This window comes from Pleurodeles waltl, chromosome 10 (assembly GCF_031143425.1).
Source record: "Pleurodeles waltl isolate 20211129_DDA chromosome 10, aPleWal1.hap1.20221129, whole genome shotgun sequence".
Classification (NCBI taxonomy): Eukaryota; Metazoa; Chordata; class Amphibia; order Caudata; family Salamandridae; genus Pleurodeles; species Pleurodeles waltl.
In genome coordinates, this window is record NC_090449.1 from 378,845,516 (window position 1) to 378,860,200 (window position 14,685).

Below are 14,685 nucleotides of genomic sequence, written 5' to 3' on the forward strand. Positions count from 1 at the left end.
CTTCAGCTTCTGACTGTTGGATCAACTGCAGCCTGCTCCAGGAACCGATGTAACTGGAACAAAGTATCCACAAAGCTACTGTGACCCTGCAACTTCAGCTCCAGCAAGCAACTGCAACAGTTTCCAAGGTGTGCACACTCTGAGGACTCCCTGCCTTCACCCTGCACCAGAAGAACTGAAGGAATTAGCCGTGGAGTGACGGAGTCACTTCCTTGCTCCAGCAGGAACATTGCAAGACTACGACCAGTTCTCTGGGACTCCTCTCCTGGCGACGAGCGTGCTCCCTGGAACACAGGTGGTTGAAACCTTCGGCCCAGACTGTCCTAATATCCAGCTGTCCAAATTTGACAAAGTTAAGAGCTTGTCCCCCTGGTTTGCGACAGTACCCCTGTGCACAGTGTCATCTCTAGCTCCTGGGGCCTCTGTGCACTATTTGCAAGAATCCATCGTGTACGGCGTGGCCCAGGACCCCAGCACTCCATCCTGCGATGCACAACTCGCAGAGTTGTTCTCCGGCGGCGTGGGACCTTCTTTTGTAGTGCTGCAACAACCACAATTTGCACCTTCTTTGTCCCCATGTCCTGGGACTCCCGTGGGTGCTGACTGATCAACTGTGAGTTCCCTCCAGTGTTGGGAGGCCCCTCTGCCTCCTCAGTCTGAGTTGAGCCCTCAGGTCCCTCCTGGGTCCAGGCACACAATTTGACGCAAAACGCAACCTTGCTTGAAACAAGGCTTGTTGGACGAATCCAGCGCTGCAACTTGCCTGCATCCAACATCTCGACGTGGGACATCTCCGGCACCACACAGGAACCCACAGCCATCTTCTTTGGTGCTCTTCTGCAGACATCTTCTAACTGGAGATTCCTCTTTTGCACCATCTTCTAGATTGGCAGGGGCTCCTGTCCTTCCTGGAATGTTCTGCGACTTCTGGACTTGGTCTCCTCTCTTCACAGGTCTTCAGGTCCAGGAATACACCATTTGTTGCTTGTAGTCTTGCTTGGTTCTTGTAATAACTCTTATCACAACTTGTAGTGTGTCCTGAGGAAATTTGCAGTACTTTACTCCTACTTTCCTGGGCTCTGGGGTGGGGTACTTTACTCACCTTTGTGGTTTTCTTACACTCCCAGTGCCCCGCTACACACTACACTTGCCTAGGGAGGAATTTGTGATTCGCATTCCACTTTCTTAGTATATGGTTTGTGTTGCCCCTAGGCCTATTGCATTCTATTGTGGTTTCTACTGTTTGCACTGTTCTGTGACTATTTACTTACCTGGTATTTTGGTCTGTAGTGTATATATTGGGTATAACACTTACCTCCAAAAGGAGTATTGCCTCTAAGATATTTTTGGCCTTGTGTCACTACAATAAAGTACCTTTATTTTTGGTAACACTAAGGGGGTGATTCTTACCTAGGTGGGCGGCGGAGGCCGCCCGCCAAAGTACCCCCGCCAGAACACCGCACCGCGGTCGTCAGACCGCTGCGGTGATTCTGGGTTTTCCACTGGGCTGGCGGGCGACCGCCAAAAGGCCGCCCGCCAGCCCAGTGGAAAACAACCTTCCCACGAGGACGCCGGCTCTGAATGGAGCCGGCGGAGTGGGAAGGTGCGACGGGTGCAGTTGCACCCGTCGCGAATTTCACTGTCTGCAATGCAGACAGTGAAATTCAAAGTGGGGCCCTCTTACGGGGGCCCCTGCAGTGCCCATGCCATTGGTGTGGGCACTGCAGGGGCCCCCAGGGGCCCCACGACACCCCATACCGCCATCCTGTTCCTGGCGGCAGAGCCGCCAGGAACAGGATGGCGGTATGGGGTGTCAAAATCCCCATGGCGGCGCAGCTCGAGGATTCTTTTGGGCAGCGGAAAACCGGCTGGAGACCGCCGGTTTTCCACTTCTGACCGCGGCCAAACCGCCGCGGTCAGAATGCCCTGCGGGGCACCGCCAGCCTGTTGGAGGAAGTTGGGCGTGTGCAGTACATCTATGGAAATCAGTCCTGCCACTGCCATGGGGCCCAGTCCTGACACAGGATACACATGACCTCACACTTTGCACGGAAACATCTGTGGAATGCAAATAAGAATGGATGAGAACATATGCAGCTAGGGCTGCAGGTCCACAACACAAAAACAAGAACCATTGCTAAATGTAATGAGTTTAATCTGACTTTTATGTTCAAAAAATGATAATGGTGGAATGTGGGCCTTAAGTTTCCTTTATTTTAATTTTGTTTATATTTATTATTGTTGTCAACCTGTACCTGATAGATATGTCTGGTAGGGGGAGGTTGACAAGGATGGGGGAGGAGATGCTGGGAGGCTTTGTGTGGCTGGTAGCCCACTACCTGCCATTAATGATGGAGATGGGGGGGCCGTGTGATCCAGGGCTGCCGGAAGGAGGCGAGGCTGCTGCGGTGGGGCAAGGTGCTCCACCACATGACGAGGGTGTTCCGCAGCCGTCGCAATGAGCCCAGCTGAAGCATCCCTGGGTAGATCTGGTGGCCAGGGAGCAGGAGCTGCTTGAACATCTTGGTGTGGGGACCGGTGACCCTGTTGGTGAGTCTCCCATTGGCATACTATTTACTGTTCACTGGTCTTGAATGACAGTAGCAGATGTGTTGGCGTGCTGCATGTAATACTTGTGGACAGGTTGCATGCAACCAGATTTAAGTGTAACTTTTCTAGTCTAGACATGGAGTTCACATGTCCCACCATTTTACCAATGCAGGTCAGATGTTTGATGAGTCATGCACAACCATCACTATATCACACATTTTAGGAGCAATGGCAACACCTGTGCTTAGCATAGTGTCATGTATGATAAGCCAAGACACTGCCAGCATATCATATTTAACTGGATTATGACAACAAAGTAGGGAAATCCATGTAGAGCGCTACATTTTCATCATTTCACACATGTGATCCCTGCCATTATGTTAGCAAAGGGGGCATACCTGCCTTAGGGGACACTGGCAATGGAGCTATTGATACCATCAAACAACTTTGCCACATCAGTCATGGATTACTCAATGCATGATCATTGCAGACTAAAAATTTAGCCACATGTCCATCACAAAGTTCCTATGAGTGCCTTGCAGGACAAGCCAGAATACCTGAGTCAGTTGTCTTGCAGAGCACCAGGGTAGTGTCATGTATGTGTCACCCAACTCCCCTTCATATCATGGAGTTCCATCTTCTATAGATTTCCCACATATGTTTGTTGCAGGGTGTAACACTACATGAGTCTCAGGCAGAGTGTAAGTGTGTGGATGTGTGGCCCTCACTCACCTGAGTGTCAGTGTTATTGTGAGTTTGCAGTGGTGTGTCTGTTGCATTGTCTTACACCAGGAAAACTAGCTCACTCCTCTAAAATAGTACATACTGTAATATGGTGTCCACTAGTACTGACAGTAATATAACACTGAGCATGGTTTTCCATCCATATCTTACAGGTGGACCTGCCCCTACTCCATCGGCAAAGTAGCAAGATTTGAGGACACAGATGTATCGTGTAAGTATGATAATGTCTGTCCTGTGTAGTGATTGAGACTTTTGTGTGAGTGAGTCATGTGTGTTACACACAATGCAAGAAGTGGTCGGCTGTCAAATGATCAGATATCAATGTAGGCTGGATGGTGACATTGTGTCCCATTCAAGGGGTCCCCATGAACGAACAGAGAGTCATATCTCGTGAGGCTTGTGGTGCTCAATGGGCAGCATCGTTTAAGCAAGGTGATGACAAGCCACATGTAGGCCCATATGTGACTAAGAAGTGCACTGCTATGACAATATTGACACTGGGACACACCGTAATTCTCACAACACATTGATGCACCATTTTGAACACAAATTGGTGCATCACTGTACAGTAATGTACATGTAGGACTGGGTGGGCAATTGTCCCCCAGCATGGTGCCCCATATTTTGTACTCCATTTATGTGACACTTATGTGGAATGCAATAGGCGTGCATGCAGGTCAAGGCCAGAATTGTGCTGGCATGGATATGGGTGTGTAAGGAATAGTATTGGCAGATCAGGTATTGATGGGTTTCTACACCTGGACACATGAATGTAGATAGATCTATGGTACCAGCTTCCTAGTTGGCAGCCCACCTAACATATATTCCACTCCCTGACTCCATGTATGAGTGAGCATGCCTGGGGGATGACCATGCTCCACACCAGACTGGCACTGCAATGTCTGACGGGGTCCTAGGAGTTTTTCGATTTATCTCAGTACCAAAAAATCTTAGGTTACTAAGAGACAACTGGAGAGAATAAAAATTAAAATTGGCTCGGGTACCTCCTCAATATAAGAAGATATTTAATAAGCAAGTGAGGACCCGGTCGAGGTTACAAACGCAGTAAAAGTGAAGGGGAAATAATGATCCCACACTTTATATACTAATAGGGTAAAGCACAATGACTTCAACCTCTTGAAAAAAGTCAACATGTTTCACACCTAAAGCTTGTCCAAAAGGATCTCACGGCGCTTCATCCAGACTAGAACGATAATCTTTCTCCACAACATCACATATATGAATATAATTTGTTCAATCAAAAACTTTAAAAGGACTAAAAAAATGTTTTACTCACTACAGTTCTGTGTATACTAGCACAAAACTACTGGTAACCGTGGTTCGAAGAGGAACTACCTACAAAAGGACATATGTCAACATCAGTCAGGATATTAGCGCGTCGTCATAATCAACTGCTGCACCGTGTAACCTGTCCGCGTTCTCGAACAGAGCCCGATGATAATGCATGAGGGCTATTGCTTCTGAATGAGTGTGTGCCTGTTAGAAGGGTTGAGTATAACCCTCACCTGTTAGAACAGTGCTCCCATTACCTTTCAATTTAAAAGCTGCCAACATGAACAATGAGGAACTGCGGGCATTTCATAAGAGGGCAGTCCGCTATAGGCACATCCTGGCAGTGGAATCTGGGATCGCGAGGATGGCAGGTCACTATCGCAGGGAGTGATCAACTGGGGAATGGCGGGCATTTACCCAAGGGAGACCCACACTGGCCACACAAAGAGAAGCAAACACCACAGCTGTGCAGGGGTGCAAAGCTGCCACCATCACGAGACTCCCAGCAGCTACACCCTCAACATCTGTGCCACAGCCCACCCAACCTGCTGCTATGGACATGAATGCAACAAAGGACCTGCATAGGGATGTGACACTCGTCCACAAAAAGTTGGACAGTCTTGAGAAGGAGGTGGAGAAGAACACCAAGGGCCATATTGATACTTTTCGACGCACAACTGCGCCAACGCAGTTGTGCGCCTAAAAAGTTAACGCCGGCTAACGCCATTCTGAAGCGCCATGGGGGCGCCGTATTTATACAATGACGTTAGCCGGCGTTAGCCGGCGTTAGCCGGCGGTGCTGCCTGGTGTGCGTGAAAAAAAATGACGTACACCAGGCAGCGCCGGCGTAGGGGAATATGGAGCTTGGGTGCCAAAAAATGGGGTAAGTCAGGCTGAGGCAAAATTATCGCCTCAACCCGATTTGCGCCATTTTTTTCAACTCCCAACCCCCATTGAAATGACTCCTGTCTTAGCAAAGACAGGAGTCATGCCCCCTTGCCCAATGGCCATGCCCAGGGGACTTCTGTCCCCTGGGCATGGTCATTGGGCATAGTGGCATGTAGGGGGGCACAAATCAGGCCCCCCTATGCCACAAAAAAAAAAAAAATAATTACTTACCTGAACTTACCTTATGTTCCCTGGGATGGGTCCCTCCATCCTTAGGCGTTCTCCTGGGGTGGGCAAGGGTGACAGGGGGGATCCCTGGGGGCATGGGAGGGCACCTCTGGGCTCCTTCCGAGCCCACAGGTCCCTTAACGCCTGCCCTGACCAGGCACTAAAAAACGACGCAAAAGCGGCTGGACGTCATTATTTTTGACCCGCCCACTCCCGGGCGTGATTTTTGCCCGGGAATGTAAATACGGCGCACATGCCTCGGAGTCAATTTTTTAGACGGGAACGCCTACCTTGCATATCATTAACGCAAAGTAGGAGTCAACGCTAAAAAGTGACGCAAACTCCATGGACTTTGGCGCTAGACGCGTCTAACGCCAGAGTATAAATATAGAGTTAGTTTTGCGTCGAATTTGCGTAAAAAAAAACGACGCAAATCCGGTGCAAACGGAGTATAAATATGCCCCCAAGAGACTGAAGCTCATCAAAAGGAAACTCAAGAAGAGCAATCCGTAATTGGCTCAATGACTGTCACCCCCAGTTCAGTCCCCTCCCTCCTCATTTGTTTTAATGTTTTATAGTGGGTTTTAGGTAATTAGTGTCAGGTTAGATAAGGTTAGTAGTTTAGTTAGGATAAGTAGGTTAGTGGGTGGGTTTTCTACTTTTTACTGTTACTTTGTGGGTGGGTGGGTGGTTGGGGGTAATGTTGGGGCATTTAAGTATAGTTAAGATAGGTTAGGTTGGGTTAGGTTAGAATAGGTGTTTTTCATTCTTTCTAGCGCAGTTTAATTCTTATTAAAAATCTTTGGTTACTCCCTTACTTCATGTGTCATATGCTTGGGTCTCAGGGTCTTCCCATGGTTGTACAGTGAAAATTGTGTGTTGGCCTAGGAATTCCGTCCTGCCTCCAGATCCCTCTCTTCACATATTCATCTCCTTCTTACAACTGAGCTGTCACATTGGCAGCTACAACACTTCTACTTGTCTATGCAGCTGTCATCCAGTGTACCCACAACATGACTATGTTAATCATGTATTGGACAGGTAGGTGTGGTAATTCAGCTGTCATTGTTCGGGTCCTGTGTTGGAATGTTGGGAACTCTGGGGGACATCTGACAACAGCCTTTATTTCATATCTATATTGCTAAACTGACCAGTGGCAATTACAGATGAGGTTAAGTACCTCTGTTTCACACCAGTGTGTTCTATTGGTACTCCCAGCTGACGATACTGCCCAAGAACTGTTTCACAGCCATTCCTGCCTTATGTAGTGGGTGAAGCATGCATGTGTTCAACATTTTTGACATACTCAGTGAATTGCTTGTAGGGGATGAGACCAGCATTGACATTCATCATGTAGGTACCTTGGCCCTCATTTATACCTTGTGATGCAAAACTGTGCTAATGCAGTTTTGATTAAAAAAGTATAGCGCTGGCTTGCGCCATTCCTGGATGCCAGCTGGGCGCCATATTAATGGAATGACTCAATCCGGCGCAAAGGGTGGGCTAACATAAAAAGAAATTACGCTAGCTGGATGGGGGTGGCAATATGGGAGAAGGGAGTTTTGTACCAAAAAATGATGTTAGGCGGGTTAGAGTCAATAAAAATGACTCCAACCTGCCTAGTGTCATTTCTTGATGCAAAACTTACCATACCACATGACTCCTGACTTGTAAAAGACAGGAGTCATGCCCACCACCCCACTGGCCAGCACAGGGGACAATGGTCCCCTGGGCATGGCCATGCACCCAGTGCCATGTAGAGGGACCCAATTCAAGCACCCCAATGCCACTTTAAAAAATAAAACAAAATACTTTCTTCTACTTACCTATACTTACCTGGGATGGGGTCCCCCATCATCCGCTGTCCCTCTGGTGTGGGTGGGGGTGTGCATGGGGCCTGAGGACGGCACTTGCGGGCTCTTTCCATGGTGTTACACCATTGAACTGAGCCCACAGGTCCCCTAACGCATGCCCTGACCGAGACGTTAAATAATGGAGCAAAGCAGGCTTAGCACTGTTATTTAGGACCGCCTCTCTCCTATGCACCTTTTTTGCATGGGAGGATAAATAAGGCGGCAGGGCCTTAGAGTCTCTTTTTGGGCGGGAATGCCCACCCTGCATTTCATTGACACAAGGTGGGTTCATGCATCCACAAAATGACTTTAATTCCAATATTTTGGCACTAGACATGTCTATTGCCAAAATAAAACTATGGAGTTAAGTTTGCGCTGAATTCACATAAAAAAAATGAAGCTAATTCAGCGCAGAGTATAAATATGCCCCCTTGTGTGTAGATATGTGCCCCCATATTCCTGCACTCTTGTACTTACACTCTGTGACTAAAGACATGTTACACACATCACAATTACTAAGTGTAGTAAATGTGTCACAATACACAAAGACATGCTGTTTGTGTAGGTGGTGTTTCTTTACAAGTGTATTAGTGCAATATTTACAATGTTCAATTCTGTGACCCCATTAGTGAAATTCATACATTTGTGACACAACACAAGTCCAGGGTTGAGGGACATGTCATGGGACATGCTTTGGTAAAGTCTCAGTGCAGGGGAACATAAATTGCCAATTCAAAAGTGAAAGACAATTGCAGTCCATAGCAGAAAGGTCAACAGTGTGTCAGTGAAGAGAGCATATCTCCAACTGTGCTAACACTGGCATGATGTCAAGCACAGGACAAAGGAAAACAATGCCAATGTTGCATGGGCTGGGACTACCAGGAACTCTTATGGGTGAAGATGATCTGTTCTACATCTTCATCCTCTGATGTGTGTGGTGTCTCTTCTGCCCTTGATGGTGGTAGTGGGGAGGTAGAGGGGGCCACACACACTTCAGTGGTTGGAGATGTGGACTCCCAATTCCAGGCAGCTGCCATCTGTAGAACTACATATGGCATCACTGTAGCAAGGAGGAACTGCTGATCTTTGAGTATAGCAGCAACATCCCTGTAGTAGGCAACCATGTCATCCCTGAGGGAGACCATTTCCTGGTGCATGGAGTAGATCCTGCTCAAAATCACACTGATGCCAGTTTGGGAGGGCAGTTGTTGTGGCCTCTCCCTCATGGCAGCAGCTATGTCCCTCAGACACTGCTGGTCTCATTCATTGGGGAGTGTGTGCCTCGGTTGGCTGCAGTCTGTTTAGTAGCCGTAACCATGCACGTGCGCATATCCTCTAGGCTGGATGCCATAGTTGGCATCCCCACCTGCACTTCCTTGGCCAGCTCCCGCTGGATTCCTACCACTGTCCTCTCAAAGCTGGTCCCTGGGTCCTTGGAGTCCTCAGCTGTGTCAGTGCTAGCAGGTCGTACTATGGGGTGTTAAGTGGGGCCTGTGGGATTGCTGTTACATCAATACTCCTTGCGACTGGAGGTGGTGTCTGGAGGTTTACAAGGACTTCTTGGAAGGTCTCTTGGTTGACGGTTGCCAGCTGGTCATCCAGGTCATAGGGGTACTCCAGGACAGGCAGATCTGCAGGAGAGCCATCATCCTCTGCAATGAGATGGAGTAAAATCAGTCCATCTATGTTGTGACAGTTGATATGTCATGTCTCTGACTTGCTATTTGAGGCTCAGTGTCATCTTAGTTCCAAAACATTGTTCCTGTACATCATGGCTGTAGTCTACAGCCCTATGCCCCACCTGCGTGTCACATGAAGGGAAGTGCAGTTGGTGCAATTGGCTGCGTCATAGCTTCTAGATGTGATGTTTATCCTTTTTGGGGCTTGACACCATCTTGTTGTTGTCAATCACCTCCCTATGCATTAACTTGCATGGTGCGGCCTTACAATGGGTGTTGCTGTGCTCATGCGACAGTACCGCACATGACAAATTTAACCTGTCACAGTCTTACATGTTTCACATGCACCCTTGCGGTGCTGAGACCTTGCACCACCCCAGGGATCGCATTGCCAGGACACTATTCTCTTGTTACCATTGATGGCTCCTCATGTTGATGTTTGTGTATGTGTGCTACATTGCATGGCACTCATGGACACAGAGTGCAGCGCCACTTTCCCTGTGTCCCTTAGCACCCCCCTATCACCACATGTGTGCGCCATATTTAAAATACGGCACACCATGGCGCAGGGTAGGGGGCAATAGCACCACTTCTCAAGACGTTAAGGATGTACTCAGCATGACTGGAGCCAAAATATTGGAAATACTCCTGCAGAGTACTTAGGGCCCCATTTGCAGGAAAGTACCATCTTGCCTGCCATGTTACCCCTCTTTTTACTTGTATGTATTTTTTTTGCCTGTGTCACTGGGATCCTACTAGCCAGGACCCCAGTGCTCATAAAGTGTGCCCTGTATGTATTCCCTGTGTGGTGCCTAATTGTATCACTGAGGCTCTGCTAACCAGAACCTCAGTGCTCTCTCTGCTTTTAAAATTGTCACTGCAGGCTAGTGACTAATTTTACCAATTCTAGTTGGTACACTGGAACACCCTTATAATTCTCTAGTATATGGTACTTAGGTACTGGGGTTCCAGGAGATCCCTATGGGCTGCATCATATTGCCACCCGGTGGGAGCTCAGACAATTCTTACACTGGACTGCCACTGCAGCCTGAGTGAAATAACGCCCACGTTATTTCACAGTCATTTTACACTGCACTTAATTAACTTATAAGTCACCTATTTGTCTAACCCTCACTTAGTGAAGGTTAGGTGCAAAGTTACTTAGTGTGAGGGCACCCTGGTACTAGCCACCACATTGTTCATGGCAAATTCCCCGGACCTTGTAAGTGCAGGGACACCATTACACGCGTGAACTACATATAGGTCAATACTTATGTGTAGCTTCATAATGGTAACTCCGAACATGGCCATGTAAAATGTCTAGGATCATGGATTTGTCACCCCAATACCATTCTGGTATTGGGGGGGACAATTCTATGCATCCCAGGGGCTCCAGCATGGACCCCGGGTACTGTCAAACTAGCTCTCTGGGGTTTTCTCTGTAGCTACCGCTGCTGCCAACCCTCAGACAGGTTTCTGCCCCCGGGGCCTGGGCAGCCCAGTCCCAGGAAGGCAGAACAAAGGATTTCCTCTGAGAGAGGGTGTTACAGCCTCTCCCTTTGAAAATAGGTGTTAAGGGCCTGAGAGGAGTAGCCTCTCCTGGCCTCTGGAAATGCTTTGAAGGGCACAGATGGTGCCCTCCTTGCATAAGCCAGTGTACACCAGTTCAGGGATCCCCCCCAGCCCTGCTCTGGCGCGAAACTGGACAAAGGAAATGGGAGTTACCACTCCCCTGACTAGCACCTCCCAAGGGGAGGTGCCCAGAGCTCCTCCATTGTGTCCCAGACCTCTGCCATCTTGAATGCAGAGGTGTGAGGGCACAATGGAGACCTCTGAGTGGTCAGTGCCAGCAGGTGACGTCAGAGACCCCTCCTGATAGGTGCTTACCTCTCTCTGTAGCAAATCCTCCTCTGAGGGCTGTTTAGGGTCTCTCCTGTGGGTTTCTCACCAGATAACGAATGCAAGAGCTCACCAGAGTTCCTCTGCACTTCTCTCTTCGAATTCTGCCAAGGATCGACCGCTGACTGCTCCAGGATGCCTGCAAAACTGCAACAAAGTAGCAAGAAGACTACCAGCAACATTGTAGCGCCTCATCCTGCCGGTTTTCTCGACTGTTTCCTGGTGGTGCATGCTTTGAGGGCAGCCTGTCTTCACCTTGCACTGGAAGCCAAGAAGAAATCTCCAGTGGATCGACAGAATCTTCCCCCTGCCAACGCAGGCACCAAACCTCTGCATCACTGGTCCTCTGGGTCACTTCTCATCTTGACGAGTGTGGTCCCTGGAACACAGGAGCTGGATCCAAGAGTCCCCGACAGTCCAGTGGCCCTTTTGTCCAAATTTGGTGGAGGTAAGTCCTTGCCTTCCCACACCAGACAGTAATCCTGTGTACTGCGTGAACTGCAGCTGCTAGGGCTTCTGTGCACTTTTGCAAGACTTCCTTCATGCACAGCACAGCCCAGGTCCCAAGCACTCCATCCTGCATTGCTCAACTCACTCAGTTGGACTCCAACTTCGTGCGACCCTCTTTTGTTGTGCTGAGATGACTGATGTGCTCAGATCTTCTGAATGCCTGTTCAGGTGCTTCTGCAGGTGCTGCCTGCTTATGCATGTGCTCTCTCTGTTGCTGAGTACCCCCTCTGTCTCCTCCTCCAATGGGTGACCTCCTGGTTCTTCCTTGGCCCTGGCAGCATTCAAAACCTTCAACCGTTACTCTTGCTGCTAGCAAGGCTTGTTTGTGGTCTTTCTGTGTGGAAACAACTCTGCATCCTCCAGCCCTCCCTGGTACATCTTCTGACCAAACGAGAAGTTCCTGGCACCTTCCGTTGTTGCAGAATCCTCAGCTTCTTCCACCCAGAGGCAGCTCTTTTGCACCTTCATTCGGGGTTTAGTGGGCTCCTGCCCCCCCTTGCGTGACTCTTGGACTTGGTCCCCTTCCTTTGCAGCTCCTCAGGTCCAGGAATCGGTCTTCATTGCTTTGAAGTCAGTTGTTGTCTTTGCACAATCCCCTATCTTGACTTTACTGTCTTTCTGGGGTAGTAGGGTAAATTTACTCCTACTTTTCAGGGTCTTAGGCGGGGTATCTGGGACACCCTTAGTGTTTTCTTACACTCCCAGTGACCCTCTACACACTACACTAGGCCTTGGGTCCATTCGTAGTTCGCATTCCACTTTTGGAGTATATGGTTTGTGTTGCCCCAGGCCTATTTTCTCCTATTTCATTCTATTGTGTTCTACAGTGTTTTCTAACTGTTTACATACCTGATTTTGATTTGTGGGTATATTTTGTGTATATTACTTACCTCCTAAGGGAGTATATCCTCTGACATACTTTTGGCATATTGTCACTAAAATAAAGTACCTTTATTTTCAGTAACACTGAGTATTGTCTTTTCTTATGATATAGTGCTACATGATATAAGTGGCATGGTAGGAGCTTTGCATGTCTCCTACTTCAGCCGAATCTGCTCTGCTGTAGCTACCTCTATCAGCCTAAGCTGCTACAACACTTCTAATCTACTAATAAGGGATAACTGGACCTGGCACAAGGTACCGCAAGGTACCATCTATAAGCCAGACCAGCCTCCTATACCATTCTAAAGTAAGCTTGTTCTGAGTTTTGCAGGATTAGTGTAAAAAATGTTGACGCTAATCCTGCAAAGCCCATTGAGGCCCATTGTAAACAATGGCGTGCCTCCTTTTAACGCCTGCTCTGAGCAGGCATTAAAAGTGCCAAAACATTAAACAAAGAAATCTCTTCGATTTCTTTACGCCATTTTTTCGGCCTCCCTAATGGGGAAACGTCCTCTTTGCATACATAATGCCTGGTGCAGGCATAATGTATCGCAAAGGGTTACAAAGTGGCGCAATGCATGCACCGCACCACTTTGTAAATTTGGCGCTGTGAGTTTGGCCTCTTTAGACCACATTAGCGTTAAAAAAGTTCCACTAATGGGGTGCAAGGAGGCACTAGGATCTCTTAAATCTTCCCCTTAGTTCTTTCTTCCCACCTTTGGGATTAGGTTTCGTAACCAGCACCACTGGACTTGTCCAAGGACTATCAGAGGGCTTAATTACCTTTAACTCTAACATCTTAACTACCTCAGCTTTGATGTTGGCTTTGACCTGGTCTGACAACCTGTGCAACTTATTTTTGAGAGGTAAGCTGTCACCATTGTCAGTGTCATGTATACACCAATTGGCGAGTCCAGTGGTCAAAGAGAAAGGTCCAGCAAACTGCTCCAATACCGGTCTGCAGTCTTTCTGCTGCTGGGCTGTCAGCTTGGGAGAGGGTACTACTCCCTCCAGTGACCCATCTTGTGCATTGTTGGATATGAGGTCTAGCAGAGGTTCACTCTCCTCCCCCTTCCCCTCATCTGTGACCATGAGCATGGTCATGTCTGCCATGTCCTGGTCGGGTTTTAACCTGTTCACATGTAGGATCCTGGGAGCATTCCTAGGAATGCCAAAGTCCACCATGTTGGTCGCCTCACCCTTCTTTTCTAAATTTGGATAGGGCCTAGACTACAAGGCCTGGAATGCCCTAGGAACTAAAGGCTCTAACACCCACACCAACTGACCTGGGTGATATTCAGACATGGTAGCCTTCTGGGCATGTCAGAGCTTTGTGATCTCTTGGCTGGCTTCCAGGTTGCTGCTTTCCTTTTTCATATACTCAGCCATGCATGACCGCAGGACCAGCACATAATCAAGTACCTTCTACTTGTACTCTTTGAGAGACTTCTCCCAAGTCTCTTTCACCAAATACAATAGGCCTCTTACAGGTTGCCCAAACAGTAACTCAAAAGGGCTGCATCCAACTCCCTTCTGCGGCACCTCCCTGTATGCAAACGGCAGGCATGGGAGGAAACAATCTCATCCCCTCTTGAGTTTGACAGACAAACCCATGATCATGCCCTTCAGGGTCTTGTTAAATCTCTCCACCAGACCATTGGTCTGGGGGCTATAGGGGGTGGTGAACTTATAGGTAACACCACACTCATCCCACATTGCTTTCAGATAGGCAGGCATAGTTTGTGCCCCTTTATGAGACCACCTCCTTTGGGAATCTCACTCTGGGAAAGCAGGGGCCTAGGCACTGTGGGAACAGTGACTCCCCTGAAGGGTATTGCCTCTGGAATACCTGGGTGCATGGTCCACTACCACCAAAATGTATCTGTTACTGAGGCAGTGGGTGGGTGCGGAGTACCAACAATATCAAACCCCACCCTCTTAAAGTGAGTTCCAACCACTGGTAGTGGTGTCAAGGGAGACTTTGACGTGTCCCCTGTCTTGCCACTGTCCTGACAGGTGACACAGGAGCTGCATTTCTCCTTCACTTTATCTGATTTATGGGGCCAATAAAAATGATTGACCAGACTGCTGCAGGTCTTGGTCTGCCCCAAATGTCCTACTAAGGGAATAGCATGGCTTAAGGTGAGGAGGAATTCCCT